Raw genomic sequence first — 18,823 nt, 5'->3', positions numbered from 1 at the left:
CCCCGCGGCCGGCATAACTCAAGTTCCTCTCCGACATATTCTCCGTCGCCCTGTCGAATTCCTCTACCGATCCGCGCCCATAGATGGACGGGATCCTCTCCACGGCGACCCCGTTCCTGCGGCGATCCAAGGCCGGAGACGCCAAGTTCCTCGACGTCCTCTTCCTCTCCTTCGACTCCTTCATGGACGGGGCACCGTCTCCTCCGATCGGCGCCTCCGCCCTCACCTCTGCTTCCCCGACGAGTCCGTCTTCACCAGCAAGCCCACGGTGACGCCCAGCTCCTCCTCATGCCTTTCTCCTCGTCGTACGCTTCCCTAGGTGCCGATCTCCGTGAGCACAACTCCGGTCACCATGGCCACGCACGCGAGCACCCACACTCAGCGCCTCCACGCACACACGCAACACCACCCATGCACCTGCGCACACTCCTCGCTGCACACACGCGCACACTGCCGTGCGTGCCCAGCTAGCCAGCCACGGCACAATCAGCCTCTGTTTGTTGTTCTTCAGGTTGGTTCCGTTAAGCTCGACTTGATGGATGATCTAGCGCCCAACCCGCCGCAGCACGCGCACGAGTCCTGCACACCTCTATTCCAGCCGGCAGCCATGGCTGTAGCCATGGCCAAGCCAGGCTCGGCCTCGCGCAAGCTCCTGTACACGCGCACGCCCACGCCCGCAGCATGCCTCGCTTCTCGCTCCATGGCCGCCAAGCTGTCGCTGCCATTTCCCGCGCCGTGCCATGCTCGAGCCTCTGTACGCATGCGTCGCACAGCGCATCTACCTCCCCTGCAAATCCCGCACCCACGCCGGTGCTCTTCTGCTGCAGAAGCCGCTGACTTCGCTCGCTGTCGTCGCCGGAGTTTTGCCGTCCGTGCCTGAAGCCATGACTTGCTGTTCGGATCAGCTATTAGTTATTCCACCCCAACTGAGCACAATCCCATCGCTAGCCGATTGGTCATCGTCGCGAATGCTAATCTGAGGGATCTAGGGTTCAAATCCCAGGCGCCCCTATTTTCCCTTTTTGCTCTTGATTCTTCAGTCCAGATCAGTTCGACCAGCCGTGTATTCTAGAGCCGAACCCCTTCCAATCCGTAATTACATCTCAGCCCAGGTGGTCATCGCGTTGCACCTTCACGCAGGAGGTCGTGGGATCAAGTCCCAGCCGGCCCCATTTTGGCTCTGTTTTCCTGTTATTTTGCACACAAAACCGCCTGGCCAAATCTCCTCCTGGGCCGCTGCGCTGTGTTGCAATCCGGCCCACGTATGTTTTTTTCCTTCTCTGGTTTTAGTATTTTTCCAGTGCATGCATAATTACAGAAATGCTATTATTCTTGCATTATTCACATCTAGTAAACCGTGCATCATTCATAAATAACTTAAATATGTAAAATGCTTAGAATTTTGTCTAGTTTCACAATTTCCAACTTTCATGCATGTTTAAACTGCTGTTTGCATTAGTTTGCTTAAATGCCATGCTAAAATGATTTATTTCATAACTAAATAACCGTAGCTCCATTTTAAATAAACTTTATATGTAAATGGGGTAGAAAATGCATAGTTTAACATGGTGGCATTACTTTGCATGTTTAACAACTCTAAAATATGGTTTAGGGCAGAACAGTACCAAATCAAAAATATGCACATGGGGATTTTCCGGAATTATTGTTTGTTTTTCCGGCCTCATTTAAACTTGCCTAAATAGATAGTTTATTTATGCTTCACCCCTTGCCATGTTGAATAACATTTAATATTGTTGGGTACATAAACAAGAGCGAACTAAATAACTTGAATGTGGTGTTTCGTCAATATGCAACTCGTTGCATATTGAGCTCCACTTAATTTGTAGTATTATTTGTGCACTTTGCCATGCCATGCCTCTTTAAACCGGACATACATCATACTTGGTTGCGCATCATGCAATGTTCATGTGATGGTTGTTTACTATGTTGCTTGCTTCTTTCCGGATTGCTTCTCTCGTTTGCTGCGGTTTCGTTCCGGAGTTGTGAGGATTCGTTCGAATACGTCCGTTTGTCTTCTTCATGGACTCGTTCTTCTTCCTTGCGGGATCTCAGGCAAGATGACCATACCCTCGAAATCACTTCTATCTTTGCTTGCTAGTTGTTCGCTCTATTGCTTTGCCGCGCTACCTACCACTTGCTATATCATGCCTCCCATATTGCCATGTCAAGCCTCTAACCATCCTTTCCTAGCAAACCGTTGTTTGGCTAAGTTACCGCTTTTGCTCAGCCCTTCTTATAGCGTTGCTAGTTACAGGTGAAGGTGAAGTTGGTTCCATGTTGGAACATGGATACTTTGGGATATCACAATGTCTCTTATTTAATTAATGCATCTATATACTTGGTAAAGGGTGGAAGACTCGGCCTTATGCCTGGTGTTTTGTTCCACTCTTGCCGCCCTAATTTCCGTCATACCGGTGTTATGTTCCTTGATTTTGCGTTTCTTACGCGGTTGGGTGTTATGGGAACCCCTTGACAGTTCGCCTTGAATAAAACTCCTCCAGCAAGGCCCAACCTTGGTTTTACCATTTGCCTCACATAAGCCTTTTTCCCTTGGGTTTCCGGAGCCCGAGGGTCATCTTTATTTACCTCCCCCCTGGGCCAGTGATCCTCTGAGTGTTGGTCCAAACTAGAGCACCGTGCGGGACCGTCCCTTGGCAACTTGGGTTATGTTGGTACTTGTACGCTTAGCTTATCCGGTGTGCCCTGAGAACGAGATATGTGCAGCTCCTATCAGGATTTGTCGGCACATCGGGCGGTCTTGCTGGTCTTGTTTTACCATTGTCGAAATGTCTTGTAACCGGGATCCCGAGTCTTATCGGGTCTTCCTGGGAGAAGGAATATCCTTCGTTGACCGTGCGAGCTTGTGATGGGCTAAGTTGGGACACCCCTGCAGGGTATAAACTTTCGAGAGCCGTGCCCGCGGTTATGTGGCAGATGGGAATTTGTTAATGTCCGGTTGTAGAGAACTTGACACTTGACTTAATTAAAATGCATCAACCGCGTGTGTAGCCGTGATGGTCTCTTTTCGGCGGAGTCCGGGAAGTGAACACGGTTCTTATGTTATGGTTGTGCGTAAGTAGTTTCAGGATCACTTCTTGATCACTTCTAGCTTCACGACCGTTGCGTTGCTTCTCTTCTCGCTCTTATTTGCGTATGTTAGCCACCATACATGCTAGTGCTTGCTGCAGCTCCACCTCACTACCGTTTCCTACCCTTAAGCTCAAATAGTCTTGATCTCGCGGGTGTGAGATTGCTGAGTCCTCGTGACTCACTAGATACTACCAAAACAGTTGCAGGTGCCGATGATGCAGTGCAGGTGATGCAACCGAGCTCAAGTGGGAGTTCGACGAGGACCTTGGTCATTACTATGTTTCGTTTCCTGATGATCAGTAGTGGTGCCCAGTTGGGACGATCGGGGATCTTGCATTTGGGGTTGTCTTCTTTTGTTTTGGTTCCGTAGTCGGACCTTTATTGCTCTGAATGATGTATGTTTAATTTATGTGTTGTGTGAAGTGGCGATTGTAAGCCAACTCTCTTTATCCCATTCTTGTTCATTACATGGGATTGTGTGAAGATGACCCTTCTTGCGACAAAACCTACAATACGGTTATGCCTCTAAGACGTGCCTCGACACATGAGAGATATAGCCGCATCGTGGGCGTTACAAGTTGGTAATCAGAGCCATCCCCGACTTAGGAGCCCCCTGCTTGATCGAGTCGCTGACGTTGTCGAGTCTAGAACAAAAATGTTTTGAGTCTTAGGATTATATATATCGGAGAGTAGGATTCTTTTTACTCCTCAGTCCCTTCGTCGTTCTGGTGAGGCCTCCTGACGTAGATGTTTTGACTTTCCTCTCCTCAAATTTCACTAAAAAAATTTTAGGATCACGCGGGTGTCTTGGAATCGTTTCGATGGTTTTGTGACGAGAACATTGTTCTTGGTGCCTCCTGACATTTAGGGGTTGTGGCAGTGTCCCGGGGAGTTGAGCTCCGAGGTGTTGTCGTCACAATTTTATCGTTGCAGTTCTGGAATACCTGAGTTTCGCCGACATCGAAAATCTCTTTTATGCAGTTGTTGGTGAGATCACCTCGACGCCACCCAGTACTGGGGTGGGAGTTCGGGAGTATTGCCATAACTCGTATAACGGATGCTTTTCGAAGGTTGAGGTACACGATTTCCGGAGTTTTCTTGGTTATGTGTTGACGGATGGATACAACTGGATCTAGGGATTGTTAGTTTGGGTGAGATATATTGCGTCCCCTGTATCCCCAGCACCAGATTGCATAACCAGAAAGTTTCGGGAGTTTATAAGTGGGAATTCAAGTAGCTCCTAGATTATCTTTCCAACAGACACATGATACGATATGGGATCTATCACATGTTTGTTTCCGGCTTATTTCCTAAGCCAATCCTTTGTTTTGTTTTGGTTTGTGGTATTCGAGTTGCTTCAAAGTCAAGTGTTAATTCCTTACCTTTCCTAAGTGGTGTTCTCATACTTCTATGTGAATACCAATCCTTCTTGATCATCGAGATTGTCATGCCAATTCTTTTCCAACCGACGTGCTCTTTTTCAAGTGCATCCGATCATTTCAACATTCGCGAGATCAATTCTCAGTTCCTTGCAACGGTGTTTGCTTCATCCATCCCAAGTTGTCTTTGTTTCCCCCGCCGTCCCACCCTTTTTCTTCAAGGACTCAGATTTCTTAATCAAGTATCCATCTTATAGATGGGAAGTCTCTCCATTCTTTTCCGTCAATGTTCTTATCCGGTGATTCTCAGGAAGATACTAATGGAGCCTTAACTTCATCATTATTTGTTCTCTTTCTTCTCCAGTGGATTAAATTCAAGCTTTGTCGATCATATCTTTTCCTTGTTTCAAATGTTTTTCTCGTACCGGTGCACCTCTTAATCATCCACTTCTCGCTATTCAATTGTTCCGGAGTGATGAAGATATCTCAGAAGATTCAAGTTTCCATTCTCAATTCACTCAAGTTCTTTTGAGGATGCTATCTCATTCAAGCCATTTAATTCAACCGGTGCAATATCTTTCAAGCAATCTTTTCGAAAGGTGTTTTGAATGGGCCCTAACCCACAGGTCTTTTCCCAGGATCTTACCTGACTCTTCTAATTTTTCCAGAGCTATTCTCAAATTCTTTTCGAAGTTTGACGTAAGAATGAATTCCCATCAGTCATATTCCTTCTCCAAGATCGCATTCAAATTCTTTTCCTCGTTGGCTCAATCTTTCTATTCTTCATTATTCCGGAGTGTCTCAAAAATTCATGGTGGTGTTTCTCATCGTCATTCTCAACATTTGAAGACCGAAGAAGAGTTTCTCTTAAATCTTGCTCCATTCTCTTCAAGATTCATGGTTCTAGCTTGATGCCATCCTCTCATAATTGTTTTCGATTGTGAGAATTCTTTTCACCCATCCGGAGCATTTCAGGAGTCTTTTCAGTTTGATTCTCCGAAGCCCATCATCTCAGAATTATTCATTCAAGCTTTCAGCTCTCGTTCTCCAAATCATACCGGTGCATCATTCAAGTATTATCTAATCAGCTCGGGATCTCTGCGTTCACTTGTATCTAAATTCTCTCAAGTATCTTCGTTCATTTTCTAATTCTTCCCGGTGTTTCTTTATCTTTTCTTCGTTCATTTTCAATTCTTACGGTGGTTCGTTCAAGATTTATATTCCTTTGTTATCATATCAATTCATTCGTTCTTTCCAATCCTACCGGCGGATCGTTGAAGAATTTTCTCAAGTTTGCGCTATGTCTCTCTTAATCCTTTCTACGAGAATAAGTAGTATGCCAAATCCGTTGCTTGTCATCAATCTAAATTGGTGAAGGATAAGAATAACATAATTCTTGTTCTTGTTTCATCCAAGTGATTAATTCCTTCTTCCGGAGTTTGTAATGGTATCAATTTCTCGGGTCGAGATGCTTCATCTTTTCTTTCCGGAGTTCAAAGTTTTCTCATTATATCCTCCTGAAGCTCCATCTAAATCATTGCAAGACTTTACCTTGTTCTTTCAACTTCTCTTTTCTTTCTATCATCCTTTTGATTACCGGAGCTCTTCATGGAGGCTCCACATGGTGGTTCGTTAAGGATTCCTTTCATTCTTCAATTATTATTTTCAAGATTTCTCTCGAACTTAAGATCCGCCAAGCTATACTCTAAAATAAACATGGTGTTCAACACATGTTTTGTCCTGAGGAGTTCAAGCATTCTTCATCTCGCATTCCGAGTGCAATTCTTTCTACCTTTTGAGGTGGTCTTATGCCATTCTTGACAATTTCACTTCGTGTTTCATGATTCGCAAGTTGTTAAGAATGAGATATTTAAACCCATCATTTTCTCTTCGTTCTGGAGATCCTTTGCAACCCACAAGGTTCTCATAATGTTCCTTGTTCCTCTTTTCTAACGGAGCTTTTCAATCTCGTTCATCTCCGTTGTATTCTTTCTTTCAAGTTGTCCAACCTCTCAAGGTTCGTGGTTTCACTCGTTTGTCAAGAAGCAACTTAGTTTTACCTCTTCCTCTTCCGTTTCTCTCCAGTGCCATCCTTAGATCTCGGAACGAGATCCTCTTGTAGTGGTGGAGTGTTGTAACGCCCCGAGACCGATGCTCCAGTTGCCTTCCATTTATTTTGTTGTTGCCATGTATGGGTTGCCATGATTGTCATAATAAATTGTTGCATCATCATGCTTGTGTTATCTCTTCTTCTCACTTTGTGCATTCCATCTTCATGTATGTTGCCATGTGCATTTGCATCCATCATGTTCATGTTGCCTTGTTTCCATTTGTGTGCTTGGGTGTGTTCTTCCTCTTGCCTTCCCTTTTCTTGTCCTCAAGCTCCAACTTGGTTCCACCAAGTTTCATCAAAACCAAGTCAACGCTTCCAATTCTTTCTTTTCTCCCAATTATTGCAAGTGGCATTTTTTCTGCTCCAAAGAAATGTTCACTATCTTTCTAAATTCCGTAATCCATACGTACACCATTTCTGCCAATTTTCAGCTAATTTTAAGATGTTTTGGTTGGGTTCAAAAATGGCTCAAGTTTGAATTTAATTCAAACCTGAATTATTTTTCTATCTCTAAAAAATGCCAAACCACTTTATTCTATTTGTGCATGATTCCAGCGCTCCAAGGATATCTTCTTTTCTGAAATATTCTACCTCTAAGCCCTCTTTCTTTTCTCAACATATTTTTGCCTGAGGGAAATAAGAAAAGAATGAAAATGCTAAGAGAGAAGGAGCCCAGCAGCAGCCCAGTCGACCCAGCCCAACTCCTCTCTCCCTTGGTAATTTTCCCACATGCACCGGGCCGGTCCCACCTGTCATCCTCTTCCCCTCACCTTTTTATTCCACCTCCCTTGCTCGCTCTCTCTCACGGTAAAATCCACAGGGGCGCCCGCACATGGCCACGGTGGCAAGCCAGCCGCGCCCGCGCCCCCTATAAGACCTCCCCGCTCCCTCTCCTAGGGTTTCCCTCTTCCACCCTTGCTGACGCCAGCCTCTCCCTTCCCCTGTTTCTTCTTCTTCCTCAGACCAGAGCACCGAGAGGAGAGAAAGAGACCGTCGACGTCCGTCGTCGTCCCCGCGGCCGGCATAGCTCAAGTTCCTCTCCGGCATGTTCTCCGTCGCCCTGTCGAATTCCTCTACCAATCCGCGCCCATAGATGGACGGGATCCTCTCCACGGCGACCCCGTTCCCGCGGCGATCCAAGGTCGGAGACGCCAAGTTCCTCGACGTCCTCTTCCTCTCCTTCGACTCCTTCATGGACGGGGCACCGTCTCCTCCGATCGGCGCCTCCGCCCTCACCTCTGCTTCCCCGACGAGTCCGTCTTCACCGGCAAGCCCACGGTGACGCCCTGCTCCTCCTCATGCCTTTCTCCTTGTCGTACGCTTCCCTAGGTGCCGATCTCCGTGAGCACAACTCCGGTCACCATGGCCACGCACGCGAGCACCCACACTCAGCGCCTCCACGCACACACGCAGCACCACCCATGCACCTGCGCACACTCCTCGCTGCACACACGCGCACACTGCCGTGCGTGCCCAGCTGGCCAGCCACGGCGCAACCAGGCTCTGTTGGTTGTTCTTCAGGTTGGTTCCGTTAAGCTCGACTTGATGGATGATCTAGCGCCGAACCCGCCGCAGCACGCGCACGAGTCCTGCACACCTCTATTCCAGCCGGCAGCCATGGCTGTAGCCATGGCCAAGCCAGGCTCGGCCTTGCGCAAGCTCCTGTACACGCGCACGCCCATGCCCGCAGCATGCCTCGCTTCTCGCCCCATGTCCGCCAAGCTGCCGCTGCCGTCCGCCTCGCCGTGCCATGCTCGAGCCTCTGTACGCATGCGTCACACAACACATCTACCTCCCCTGTAAATCCCGCACCCACGCCGGTGCTCTTCTGCTGCAGAAGCCGCCGACTTCGCTTGCTGTCGTCGCAACTGAGCACAATCCCGTGCCATTTGCCGTCCGTGCCTGAAGCCATGACTTGCTGTTCGGATGAGCTATTAGTTATTGCACCCCAACTGAGCACAATCCCTTCGCTAGCCTGTTGGTCATCGTCGCGCATGCTAATCTGAGGGATCTAGGGTTCAAATCCCAGGCGCCCCTATTTTCCCTTTTTGCTCTTGATTCTTCAGTCCAGATCAGTTCGACCAGCTGTGTATTCTAGACCCGAACCCCTTCCAATCCGTAATTACATCTCAGCCCAGCTGGTCATCGCACTGCACCTTCACGCAGGAGGTCGTGGGATCAAGTCCCAGCCGGCCCCATTTTTGCTCTGTTTTCCTGTTATTTTGCACACAAACCGCCGGGCCAAATCTCCTCCTGGGCCGCTGCGCTGTGTTGCAATCCGGCCCACGTATGTTTTTTTCCTTCTCTGGTTTTAGTATTTTTCCAGTGCATGCATAATTACAGAAATGCCATTATTCTTGCATTGTTCACATCTAGTAAACCGTGCATCATTCATAAATAAATTAAATATGTAAAATGCTTAGAATTTTGTCTAGTTTCACAATTTCCAACTTTCATGCATGTTTAAACTGCTGTTTGCATTAGTTTGCTTAAATGCCATGCTAAAATGATTTATTTCATAACTAAATAACCGTAGCTCTATTTTAAATAAACTTTAGATGTAAATGGGGTAGAAAAATGCATAGTTTAACATGGTGGCATTACTTTGCATGTTTAACAACTCTAAAATATGGTTTAGGGCAGAACAGTACCAAATCAAAAATATGCACATGGGGATTTTCCGGAATTGTTGTTTGTTTTTCCGGCCTCATTTAAACTTGCCTAAATAGATAGTTTATTTATGCTTCACCCCTTGCCATGTTGAATAACATTTAATATTGTTGGGTACATAAACAAGAGCGAACTAAATAACTTGAATGTGGTGTTTCGTCAATATGCAACTCGTTGCATATTGAGCTCCATTTAATTTGTAGTATTGTTTGTGCACTTTGCCATGCCATGCCTCTTTAAACCGGACATACATCATACTTGGTTGCGCATCATGCAATGTTCATGTGATGGTTGTTTACTATGTTGCTTGCTTCTTTCCGGATTGCTTCTCTCGTTTGCTGCGGTTTCGTTCCGGAGTTGTGAGGATTCGTTCGAATACGTCCGTTTGTCTTCTTCATGGACTCGTTCTTCTTCCTTGCGGGATCTCAGGCAAGATGACCATACCCTCGAAATCACTTCTATCTTTGCTTGCTAGTTGTTCGCTCTATTGCTTTGCCGCGCTACCTACCACTTGCTATATCATGCCTCCCATATTGCCATGTCAAGCCTCTAACCATCCTTTCCTAGCAAACCGTTGTTTGGCTAAGTTACCGCTGTTGCTCAGCCCTTCTTATAGCGTTGCTAGTTACAGGTGAAGGTGAAGTTGGTTCCATGTTGGAACATGGATACTTTGGGATATCACAATGTCTCTTATTTAATTAATGCATCTATATACTTGGTAAAGGGTGGAAGACTCGGCCTTATGCCTGGTGTTTTGTTCCACTCTTGCCGCCCTAATTTCCGTCATACCGGTGTTATGTTCCTTGATTTTGCGTTCCTTACGCGATTGGGTGTTATGGGAACCCCTTGACAGTTCGCCTTGAATAAAACTCCTCCAGCAAGGCCCAACCTTGGTTTTACCATTTGCCTCACATAAGCCTTTTTCCCTTGGGTTTCCGGACCCCGAGGGTCATCTTTATTTACCTCCCCCCTGGGCCAGTGATCCTCTGAGTGTTGGTCCAAACTAGAGCACCGTGCGGGACCGTCCCTTGGCAACTTGGGTTATGTTGGTACTTGTACGCTTAGCTTATCCGGTGTGCCTTGAGAACGAGATATGTGCAGCTCCTATCAGGATTTGTCGGCACATCGGGCGGTCTTGCTGGTCTTGTTTTACCATTGTCGAAATGTCTTGTAACCGGGATCCCGAGTCTGATCGGGTCTTCCTGGGAGAAGGAATATCCTTCGTTGACCGTGCGAGCTTGTGATGGGCTAAGTTGGGACACCCCTGTAGGGTATAAACTTTCGAGAGCCGTGCCCGCGGTTATGTGGCAGATGGGAATTTGTTAATGTCCGGTTGTAGAGAACTTGACACTTGACTTAATTAAAATGCATCAACCGCGTGTGTAGCCGTGATGGTCTCTTTTCGGCGGAGTCCGGGAAGTGAACACGGTTCTTATGTTATGGTTGTGCGTAAGTAGTTTCAGGATCACTTCTTGATCACTTCTAGCTTCACGACCGTTGCGTTGCTTCTCTTCTCGCTCTTATTTGCGTATGTTAGCCAACATACATGCTAGTGCTTGCTGCAGCTCCACCTCACTACCCTTTCCTACTCTTAAGCTCAAATAGTCTTGATCTCGCGGGTGTGAGATTGCTGAGTCCTCGTGACTCACTAGATACTACCAAAACAGTTGCAGGTGCCGATGATGCAGTGCAGGTGCCGATGATGCAGTGCAGGTGATGCAACCGAGCTTAAGTGGGAGTTCGGCGAGGACCTTGGTCATTACTATATTTCGTTTCCTGATGATCAGTAGTGGTGCCCAGTTGGGACGATCGGGGATCTTGCATTTGGGGTTGTCTTCTTTTGTTTTGGTTCCGTAGTCGGACCTTTATTGTACTCTGAATGATGTATGTTTAATTTATGTGTTGTGTGAAGTGGCGATTGTAAGCCAACTCTCTTTATCCCATTCTTGTTCATTACATGGGATTGTGTGAAGATGACCCTTCTTGCGACAAAACCTACAATGCGGTTATGCCTCTAAGACGTGCCTCGACACGTGAGAGATATAGCCGCATGGTGGGCGTTACAAGTTAGTAATTAGAGCCATCCCCGACTTAGGAGCCCCCTGCTTGATCGAGTCGCTGACGTTGTCGAGTCTAGAACAAAAATGTTTTGAGTCTTAGGATTATATATGCCGAGGAGGACTCAAGTGAATTCCTTATCAGGAGTTGTACAGGAGGAAGTACCAGTGGTGAAGGACTATCCGGATGTATTTGCAGAAGAGTTGCCAGGCATGCCACCAGATAGAGACATTGAGTTCTTGATTGAACTTTTGCCAGGCACAGGGCCAATATCTAAGAGACCGTACAGGATGCCCGCAAAGGATTTGGAAGAAATTAAGAAGCAAATCAAAGAGTTACTGGATAAAGGCTATATTCGCCCAAGTTCGTCACCTTGGGGATCACCAGTAGTTCTAGTAGAGAAGAAAGATGGATCACTAAGGATGGTCGTTGATTACCGAGGATTGAATGAAGTGACCATCAAAAACAAGTACCCACTGCCGATGATCAATGATTTGTTTGACCGCCTGCAAGGAGCTAAAGTATTCTCCAAGATCGATCTACGATCAGGGTACCATCAGTTAAAGATTCGAGAGCAGGATATACCCAAGACGGCATTTACCACCAGATATGGATTGTATGAGTATACCGTTATGTCATTTGGACTGACTAACGCACCTGCCTATTTCATGAACCTGATGAACAAAGTGTTGATGGAGTTTTTGGATAAGTTCGTCATGGTGTTCATTGATGATATTTTAATATTTTCCAAGGATGAAGAAGAGCATGAGAAGCATTTACGATTGGTGCTTGAGAAGCTCAGGGAACATCAGTTATATGCTAAGTTCAGCAAATGTGAGTTTTGGTTGAAGGAAGTTGGATTCCTTGGACATGTTATTTCTGGAGAAGGAATAGCAGTAGACCCTGCCAAGGTTGACACAGTGACCAGTTGGGAAGCACCCACTACAGTTGGAGAAATCCGGAGTTTTCTTGGACTCGCAGGATACTACCGGAGATTTATCGAGAATTTCTCAAGGATTGCTAAGCCCATGACTGAGCTATTGAAGAAGGACACCAAATAATTGGACTGAGGAATGTGAAGCTAGTTTCCAGGAGTTAAAGAAACGATTGGTTACATCACCAGTGTTGATACTGCCAGATCAACGCAAGGACTATGAAGTTTATTGCGACGCTTCTCGTCGAGGACTTGGAGCAGTGCTTATGCAGGAAGGAAGAGTTGTTTCGTATGCTTCACGACAACTTAAACCCCATGAGAAGAATTATGCTACGCATGATTTGGAATTAGCAGCTGTGGTGCATGCATTGAAGACATGGAGACATTTTCTCATCGGAAACCATTGTGAGGTGTACACGGATCACAAGAGTTTGAAGTACATTTTCACGCAGAAGGAGTTAAATCTCAGACAGAGAAGATGGTTGGAGCTCATCAAAGACTATGATATGAGATTGCATTATCACCCCGGAAAGGCTAACGTAGTAGCAGACGCGTTGAGCCTCAAGAGTCATGTCAACACCCTCATGACAGGAGAGTTACCTCAGGAGTTAGCCGAGGACATACGTGAGCTATGTTTGGAGATAGTCCCTAGAGGCTATTTAGCGACATTGGAGATTCAGTCTACCTTGATGGAAAGGATCAGAGAAGCTCAGAAGATAGACAAGGAGATTGAAGAGATAAAGGAGAAGATGAGCAAAGGAAAAGCCAAGGGATTTCGTGAGGATGAGCACGATACCTTATGGTTCGAGGACCGTGTATATGTGCCAAATGATCCGGAGATCAGTAAGTTGATTTTGCAAGAAGCCCATGATTCACCGTACTCGATTCACCCAGGGAATACCAAGATGTATTTGGATTTGAAGAATATTTTCTGGTGGACCAGAATGAAGAAGGATATTGCGGAGTTTGTAGCAGTTTGTGATGTATGTCAGAGAGTGAAGGCAGAGCATCAGAAGCCAGCAGGATTGCTACAGCCATTGCCGATACCCGAATGGAAGTGGGATAAAATAGGCATGGATTTTATCACAGGATTACCCAGGACTCGTTCAGGCTATGACTCGATATGGGTTGTAGTCGACCGTTTGACGAAAGTGGCTCATTTCATTCCAGTGAAGACCACTTACACCAGCGCTAAGTTGGCAAAGATATACATGACCAGGATAGTATGTTTGCATGGAGTTTCGAGGACCATTGTATCAGACAGAGGAACCCAATTTACCTCGAAGTTTTGGAAGCAGTTACATGAAACATTGGGAACCAGACTGGAATTTAGTACAGCATTTCACCCACAGACAGATGGGCAGACCGAGAGAGTCAACCAGATTTTGGAGGACATGTTGAGAGCATGTGCGCTAGATTATGGATCAAGTTGGGACGACAATTTTCCATATGCGGAGTTTTCTTATAACAACAGTTATCAAACCAGTTTGAAGATGACCCCTTTCGAAGCTTTGTACGGAAGGAGGTGTAGAACACCGTTGTTATGGGACGAAGTTGGAGACCGTCAGTTGTTTGGACCGGATTTGATTAAGGAGTCTGAACAGAAAGTGAAGTTGATTCGCGACAGGCTCAAGGTAGCCCAATCCAGGCAGAAGAGTTATGCTGATTCTAAGCGCAAGGAATCAGTTCACGAAATCGGAGACAGAGTGTATCTTCGAGTATCACCACTTTGAGGAGTGAAGCGCTTTGGAGTTAAGGGAAAGTTAGCGCCTCGTTTTATCGGACCATACAGAGTGTTGGAACGTATGGGAGAAGTTGCCTACAAGCTGGAATTGCCCGAAGGATTGTCTGAAGTACATGATGTATTCCACGTTTCGCAGTTGAAGAAGTGCCACGCAGAGATGGCTGAGATACCACTGAGAGATACTGTGCCACTGGAAGCGATTCATTTGGAAAGCGATTTGACTTATGAGGAGAAGCCAGTTAAGATTCTCGAGTATGCCAGCCGAGTTACCCGCAGCAAGGTTATCAAATTTTGCAAAGTTCAGTGGAGTCACCACACAGAAGATGAGGCCACCTGGGAGCGAGAGGAAGATCTACGGAAAAACCACTCCCACCTGTTTTCTAGCCAACCCGAATCTCGAGGGCGAGATTCATCTTAAGGGGGGTAGGTTTGTAACATCCCAAATTTTCAATTTGGAATGTTATACATAGATCATCATTTGCATATCATGATTTATTGCATTTTGACAAATCCTCGATAAATCCTAAGCAACTCAAGGACCCTCGGAGAGAGTTGGGGATTTTCTCGAATTTTCTTATTTGATTTTTCAGACGAGGATTTTATTTTAATTATTTTTCTCTCCGGAAAAATATTTCATTTAAAAATAAACGAGAGGAGAAAATATGACTTCTCCAAAAATATTGAAATACTGGAGGAAAAATGTTAAAAACATTATTTGGAATTTATTGGATTTTATTTGCAATTTTTATTGCATTTAAAAATATGCATGTTTTCAAAATATTTATTTTTAATTTTAAAAATGTTCACCCTATTCTAGATTTTCTAACTAGACGGGGAAAATTTATTTCGTATTTTTCCGATTTTTATTTATTTTTCTATGCAATATTTTCCGCGGAACAATTTAAAAAAAATACGCGCTTGCCCGACTGGGCCGAGGCCCAGCCGAAGCGAGGCCGGCCCGCCCGCGCTCTCCTTCTTCCCCACGCCGCCGGAGTCCGCCGGGAGCACGAAGCCGCCGCCGCCTCGGGCTTTGCCCCTCCCCCAAGCCCTCTAGCCCCCTACCTATATATAGCACCCCCTCCGTTTTCGCCGCCACCATCGCCGGAGAAGCCGCCGTCGCCGCCCCGCATCTAGCCGCCCGCCGCCGCCCGCCGTTCGCCTCGCCCCTCGCTGCCGGGAGCGCCGGAGCCCGCCCCTCGCCCGCCGGAACCGCCGCCCGAGCCTCGCACCCCCCGCCGCCGACCCCGCCCGCCGGAGCCCTCGCCGGAGCGAGCCCCGCCGAGGTACTGCCGTTCGAGTTGGCCGGTTTTTCTGAAAAAAAACCCTTTTGTTAAAAAAAAAACCCTAGATCGGTTTTTTTTCGGTTTTCTTATCTTACGAGCGTTCACCGAACCGTTCGTTTTAACGAACGCGTTCGTCGATTCTTCTCTGTTAGCGAACGTCCGTTATTTAACCGTTCGTCCGATTTTCTTTTTCGTCGGATTTTCTCGTTATTTTCTGAGATTCGATCTCTGATCAAATCTTCGAATCTGTTTAACTTCTCGCTCGTTTATCGGAATCAGGTGATTCAAGCGCCTAGAGTTTTGTCTCGAAATTCTCTTCCGTTTAATCTACTCAAACAAGTTTTGCTACAGTAAAATTTGAACTAGATCCAGATTAGCAAACGAAGTTTCTTTCTTTCGCCGTTTGACTTTCGTTGTTTCTTTCGAGTTGATTCTTTTTGCAAACCGGAGTTCTTAAGTTGAACTTTCTGGTTGGATCTTTCTTTCGAGTTTTACCTGTGCATTAGATGAGTACTGATTGTATGCTTGTTTGTTTGCGATAGAGTACCCGGAGTGTGCCGCTTGTTACTTCGACTCGCTAGGCTTTGCGGATCATCAGCAAGGCAAGTAACACTTTGATCATACCCCATTCATACCCAGTTTTATTGCATTAGATCTATTTCCTCAAACACATTGCATGATTAGGATCTAATTAAACTATGGGTATTGGGAAGTAGTTGAGGTAGTACCTATTACCTGTTCTTTATCAAACCCTTGGGAGTTACTTCTACGTTGCTTATATTATTGCCATGCTATGCTCGTAGACGTGGATTGGGTTTGAGAGATATTCATGACAGATGTGAGTGTTTAATAATGGTTCAACTTAAGGTGGCAACTAAAACTCACATCTGGGTGGATTGAGACACCTGGAGAACCCAGTGTTGTCTGTATGTATAAGGTCCGCCACCCAGGCTCAAAGGGATCATAAGATTTTTCATGCTAGAAACTTCCGTGTGCAGCCGCAAGCTATTATGGGCTCTAGCATAGCTGAGTAGGTTACAGGATCTCTTGAAGAGGTGGACTAGCAGATGTAGGGGAAAGTAGGTGTACCGGTCCATCCAGAGTAGAGAGTGACTGTTTCTGAAAGACTGTGTCTCGGTCATCCGTTTCTCAAACATCATGCAGTGCGAGAATCAAGCGGAGGCGATCGAGTCTTGTGGGGAAAAGTGCACAAACCTCTGCAGAGTGTACAAACTGATCATGATTAGCCGTGTCCCCGGTTATGGACAACTTGAGTATCTAGTACCTGGATTATCATTTGAATCTCATCACCGTGATACTTATAATTAATTTGTTGGGTTAATGGTGTTACTTAATTGGGATTGAGTTGGAGGTACCTTCTCAATGTTTCAACCACCATGATAGTTAAATAAAATTTATTCCTTTGTAGTAGGATAAAATTTGCTTTTCGCAAAAATTATAACCATAGAGCTTTCCACCAGCCATATATGCATATAGTATAGCCTTATCATTGTTCATTGCTCTCTATGTGTTGCTTTGCCAGCATATTCTATGTGCTGACCCGTTTCGGGCTGCAACGTTTCATGTTGCAGACTTTTCAGACGACGAGTAAGGTGCCTTAGTTCATGGTCTTATACTCAGTGATGCCGCTGGAGTTGATGGACTCACTTATCTTCCAAGTCTTCCGCTGTTATCGTTTTTAGATGGCCTTAAGCCATGTTTATTATACTTAATCTCTTCGGAGATATTCGATGTAATAAGTGTGTGATTGCTACTCTGTTATAAATCCTCCATTTGTACTGTGCGTGTCAGCATTACTGATCCAGGGATGACACTGGTGCACAGCAGCACAGGCCATTTGAGGTCTGGTCGCTACAAAGTTGGTATCAGAGCCAGGTTGACTGTAGGACACGACCACTAAGCCTAAGCCCTAGAAAACTTCCCTCTTCTCATTTCTGACTCCTCTCCACTTTCTACTCTTTTAGGAATGGCGAATGCAAGGAGCAAGTTCATGCAACCGGATGAAGACACGCCGTTTGGACGACATTTGAAGGAAGTCACCAAGTACTTGAACATAGGAATACCAAGCGTCACCGGAACCTACAACGCCACATTACCTGAAGAGGAGAGCTGGAAGATTCAAGTTATCATTCCAGGAAGGACGTTTGCGCCAATTACGGAACCCATGAGATTGGTTTTCGAAGCACCAACTTGGAGCTTAGGGAAGAGCATGGCCGCACATATCGCCATGGGACGCATTGGAGAAGTCTATCACCAGGAGCTTAAGGATACAATTTATCAAATTTGTGGACGTCGAGACGCGCAATGGGAGATGATCAAGACCAAGAAGGATGGATCAATTGCAGCTTTCATCCAGGAGCAGAACCAACATATTCGACGCCAGGAGATCAGATATGCACAGACAAGGAAGAACTGAAGAAGGCAATCACGAAGATCAAGGAGCTCCAAGAAGAACTCAAGACTATACGCGAAGATTATCTGGAGGAAATCAACGCACTAGTCGGGAAGATTGACGATCTGGAGAATAAGATTGGATCATTCGTGGGAAATCCAGTGCCAAAAGCAGAAGTCGACGAATGCACTTGTCCGGATAACTACATCATCATCGACGACACCGACTCGGAACCAAGTGAAGGCGAATGGATTGATGAAGCTGGAGAAGACATCATGGAGTCTTCAATGGATCAGAATTTTTAGTAGACTACCATATCAGTAGTAGTTTTCCCCCATTTAGTAGTATAGCTCAAGCACTTTGTAACGCTAGATAGATCGATTGTTTTGCCTTGTTTGGATTGATTGAGTGATATTGATTGAATTTGCCTCATGAGCATATGGGTAGTGTTTTCTCTCTAGACCTCATTCTATTCTTAATTCTCATCTTTTCTAAACCTATCAGATGCCTCCAAGACGCGACACCGGATTTGTTTTCCCGCCAGAGATCACCCAGTTGATTCAGCAACAGAATGCCTTGATGCAAGTGTTAGTTCAGAACCAAGGCAACAACAACAACCCACCGCCACCACCACCTGTTGACCACTTAGCCCGTTTCTTAAGGCTAAACCCGCCGGTGTTTTCCAGTAGCACCGAGCCGATTGTAGCAGATGATTGGCTCCGCAAAGTTGGAAGGGAGTTGACCACTGCAAGATGCACAGACGCGGAAAGAGTGCGTTTTGCCGCACGTCAGCTTGATGGACCCGCAGCATCATGGTGGGAGAATTATACAACCACGCACCCTATTGACACTGTCACATGGGACCAGTTTCAGCAAGCTTTCCGTACAGCTCATGTTTCAGCAGGAGCTATGGCTATGAAGAAGCGTGAGTTTTGCAACCTACGCCAAGGAGGACGCACCGTAGGCCAGTATGTGGAAGATTTCAGTAAGTTAGCACGTTATGCACCAGATGACGTTGCTACGGATGCAGCCAAGCAGGAGAAGTTTCTGGAAGGATTGAATGATGAGCTGAGTATGCAGTTGATGGTAGCAACTTTTAACAACTACCAGGAGTTGGT

Source organism: Aegilops tauschii, chromosome 3, assembly GCF_002575655.3.
Source record: "Aegilops tauschii subsp. strangulata cultivar AL8/78 chromosome 3, Aet v6.0, whole genome shotgun sequence".
In the NCBI taxonomy this organism is placed as follows: Eukaryota; Viridiplantae; Streptophyta; class Magnoliopsida; order Poales; family Poaceae; genus Aegilops; species Aegilops tauschii.
The sequence above is the reverse complement of the archived record's forward strand: the minus strand, read 5'-3'. Positions refer to the sequence as shown.